This window comes from Sinocyclocheilus anshuiensis, unplaced genomic scaffold (assembly GCF_001515605.1).
Source record: "Sinocyclocheilus anshuiensis isolate Anshui unplaced genomic scaffold, SAMN03320099.WGS_v1.1 scaffold2481, whole genome shotgun sequence".
Lineage (NCBI taxonomy): Eukaryota > Metazoa > Chordata > Actinopteri > Cypriniformes > Cyprinidae > Sinocyclocheilus > Sinocyclocheilus anshuiensis.
This window is the reverse complement of record NW_015549717.1, coordinates 16,848-21,424: the sequence shown is the minus strand read 5'-3', so window position 1 is coordinate 21,424 and position 4,577 is coordinate 16,848.

Sequence of the window (4,577 nt, the reverse complement as noted above, 5' to 3'; positions counted from 1 at the left end):
AGTAACTTTAACCGTTGTTCATGTGAACTCAAAGACAGCCTGATGCTTTGTTTATAGATTATATGTGAGGCTGTTTGTTTTTTCACCTATCAAATAGTGTCGATAAATATAGGGTAAATCCTTAAATTGATATCCTAGTGCATATACTTGTAGCTGTTATGCATCTTTGTAAGTCATTGTGTGTGTGTGTGCAAAGTAAATACTAATGTTAGGTCAAATATGTTACGGTTTTGGTCATCTGGTTTATGTTGCAAGAAATGCTGACCGGAAATGCCATATTAAAAGTAAGAACTAATAACATCTATAAATAGAGTTATGAGATGGCCATACATAGGAGGTGAGAAAAAAAGCATGAGGTAAATGTCTGAAGTTTGCAAGAGGGGCTACATCTGGAATCAACAAAAGAACAGAAAAGAAAGAAATGTGTGAAAACCACAAAACATAAAAGAACATCAAAAAGTAGATTGCAAGGAGGCAGCATATAGCACATATAGCATATTTGTTTAGCACCATTTAGGGTACAGTTGAAACAGTACCATGGTACAGTTGAGACCACCATTCTTAATGCTCTAAAGCTGGCTAACCATTTATTGCAAATGTAATAAATTACAGTTTTTTAGCTGATTTATTTATTCGCTTTATTTAATTCAGATTCAGTTAAACAATATAGGAACAAAATATTTAACACTAGAAAATGTGTGGCAAACTGTACAAATGTAAACATAACAGTAAAAATAACAATGTACCAGCACACACACACACACACATACAGGTATTTCTTACATTATAGGGACATTCCATAAGCGTAGTGGTTTTTATACTGTACAGACAGTATATTTTATTCTTCTACATACCTGTATATTCTATAAACCTACCCTTAAACCTATACCCATTACTCAAAAACCTTCTGTATTTTTACATTTTTAATTATTCTGTATGATTTATAAGCTTGTTTCCTCATAGGAACCTAACAAATTTTTCCCATAAGGTTAGAATTTACTGGTATTATACTTGTGGGGACATTTGGTCCCCATAGCGTAGGTAATACCAGTACACACACACAGCCTCTGAATATGCATTTTATTTTCTGATGGAACTGTTACTGCATACATAGGATATAAAGGGTGTGTCAACTGTACCCACTTTACCACCTTGTATATTTCACAAAATACTATGTTATCCTTTTAACATTCATGTTAGAAATAATATGCCCATTAGTAATATGTAGCGGAGGTATTTTTTGAAGGGACTTATATTTTGACGGGTTGCCCCGTTTTCAGTATGTTTGCGGGATATGCAAAGACGTCTGTGAAGAAGAAGAGTGAGAGACGTTACGAGCAGACACGCCATGATCGCTGTGTGAGAAGTCTGTATTTTTCCACCTGAGATTTAATGGAAGACAGTTCTATACGGTCAGTTTGAGTTTCGTGAGTTTAGTGCACACTGACATTATCGTGTAAAACTGGAGACGTAGTTGAAGCAGAAGTTTGGTTGAGTGCGTCATCGGATGGAGAGTGGTGTTGGAGACTGGCTTTGAGCACGAGAGAGAGTTGCTGGAGCCGTGAGGTTCTTTCAGAACACTGTTGTTTTTTTGGCATTCCGACTGTGAGCATTTTTGAGAGTTCTGCTGTTTTTACAAGTCATCCATGAACTGTGTTATGGAGTGAGAGACATTGATTTCTTCCTGAGAATCAATTAAGTGCACTTGTTAGTGAGCGAGGATGCGTTTTTGAACTGAACAATAGTTTATCACGGAGTGATTTATTATAGGTTTTTTATTTTTTTAGTATTTTTGCAATTTTGGGAGAGACTGAAATCGTTACGATCAAGTTTTACTTTCGAAAATCCCTTTGTGAGAAGCACTGCAAGTCAGACCCTGTTTAGGTGTGTCGCGTGCGTCCCGTGGTTGAGCGCCATTTTGTTCCAGAGAGTTCCGAGTTCTTCCTGGGCCCTGCTGAAACTTCTCTTGTTTTTTGTTTATTACCCTGCCATCCTTACAACATCTCACTGTCTTGTCTCAGCTGTTGGTCTCATTGTTGCAAGTCATCTTGCAAGTCATCGCTGCTACAGACTGGTATAAGAGTATGTTATAAATACACACAAACACTTTACTGATATTGAGTGTTTGGATGAACTGAGAGTGTCAATTTGAACTCTGACTGGGATGACTGAGTTAAAAGGAAACAATCATTAATTGATTAATAAGAATCGTTTGAGTGAAGTCACGAATGTTTTCTATTTGAAGTGAGTTATTTGGAGTGAGTCATTTTAGGTGTGTCGCGTGCATCCCGTGGTTGAGCGCCATTTTGTTCCAGAGAGTTCCGAGTTCTTCCTGGGCCCTGCTGAAACTTCTCTTGTTTTTTGTTTATTACCCTGCCATCCTTACAACATCTCACTGTCTTGTCTCAGCTGTTGGTCTCATTGTTGCAAGTCATCTTGCAAGTCATCGCTGCTACAGACTGGTATAAGAGTATGTTATAAATACACACAAACACTTTACTGATATTGAGTGTTTGGATGAACTGAGAGTGTCAATTTGAACTCTGACTGGGATGACTGAGTTAAAAGGAAACAATCATTAATTGATTAATAAGAATAGTTTGAGTGAAGTCACGAATGTTTTCTATTTGGAGTGAGTCATTTGAAGTCAGCCATTCAAACTGAACTATAAGAGTTTATGTGATCCATCTAGTGTTGTTTGTAAATCAGTTTGTGTCCTGATATATTTTGTGAAACTTATATTTGAGGTGTTATACAGAAATGTTTGAAATTGTTAACCTTTTGAAGGTTTACCAAGGTGGAAAAGAAATTCCAGAGAACTTTTATTATTTTTATTTTTCATTTTATTATTTTATTCTATTGAAACAAATCAAAGAGACGAAAATCCATTTTCCTAAGGAAAGGAAAAATAAATTAGTAATTGTTAAAAGCAATACAGTTGAAAGTTTTTTACTTACCTTGGAGTAGGGTAAGTAATAGTGCAAACCTCACTTGCACTATTAGGTTTAGGTGGGTGGGAATGTGAATTTGAGTTATCACTTTACATAACACGCTTATACTTCAGGAAGCCACCATATTGACACCTACTGATCTGAAGCCTACACTACCTATTCCTGTCGTATATTATACAATAGTGTAAGATAAAACATACACACACTGTGCACATTGAGACTCAAAGCACCAGAGTGGGGACCAAGATCCTTTCACTCTCAAGCCTTCCAGGGTAACGTTTTAATTTCCCTACGGAACAAGACTTACAGTTCCGTTACATTTGGCATCACAAACAGGATAGAATTAGTGTTTAACTTTTTTTTTTGTGTGTGTCACGAGTCCCAGGCCTACAAGCAGAAGAATGGCAGAGCTTGAGAAACTGAAGAAGGAGATGGCGGAGATACAGAGGTGATTTGCAGAGCAGGCGGGAGCACTTGAGCAAGCCAGAACCGAACAACGAGATGCCCTGTCACTAGCAAGAGCTGTCATTGAGCATCAAGCCACCGCACAATCGACCCCAGCTGCCATTTATATACCCAGGGACAGAAAACTTCCAGAGTTCAGCGACCGTTCAACAAATACAGAAGAGTTAAGCATCGAAGAATGGGGTGCATCAATGAAATCTGCCTTCCAGGTAATGAGAGTACCTGCAGAAGATCATGTAGAGTTAACGAAACAACATCTTAAAGATGAAGCCAAAGCGACAGTGAGGTTTATGCTGGGTGACGGTGAAATGTCTGCTCACGATATCCTCAAAGTTGTATTAGACACATATGGAGACAAAGTGCCAATCAGATCCAGACTAAAAGATTTATACGAGCGTAAGCAAATGCAAGGAGAGACGATACGCTCCTACGCGTATGACCTACAAGAGAGACTCAGCCAATGTTCAGCGCAGGGAGCCAAGCCGTGTTCCAGATGCCGAAAGTATGTTAAATGAGCAGCTTGTCCTGGGCCTTTGAGATGATTTCCTGAGGCGTGAAATGAAAAGATGAGTTAAAGAGAACACGAGTTTGACTTTTGTTCAGGTAATGCAAGCAGCTATCACCTGGGCTAAAGAAGAAGAGACACAAATGCCAAACAATCCAAAACCCAGCCCCCGTGTTAGAGTAGTTAATGCTGATGCAGAACAAGCTTCCTCTACGTTAACTCTGGAAAAACAGCATGAAGCCATACAAAAGATTGCTGTCTGTCAAGAAGAACTTTACCAGGCCGTACATGGTAACAGCAGTACGACTTCAACAGAGCCGTCCAAAAAGACAACCCCTGAAGGACAGCGATGGCCAATACATCTGTTATTCGTGTGGCGAACCTGGGCACACTAGCAGGCGCTGTTCACAAGGTGCTGAGGCAGCTAAGGTGTCTGATCAGTCTCGACGTTCTACAGGGATGGCTGAAACTAACATAGGAAACGTTCCAATAAGCACGGCACAAGCCAGCTCTGGGCCGTCTATGATAAGGAGCAGAAGTGGCTCAGAAGTGTCCACTATTACAGAGTCACACTTTATGAAGCACTTTGGAGAGCAAGAGCTAAAATTGTCATCTGCTAACTGGGTCAAACTCAGGACTTTCGGGAATCATTGGAA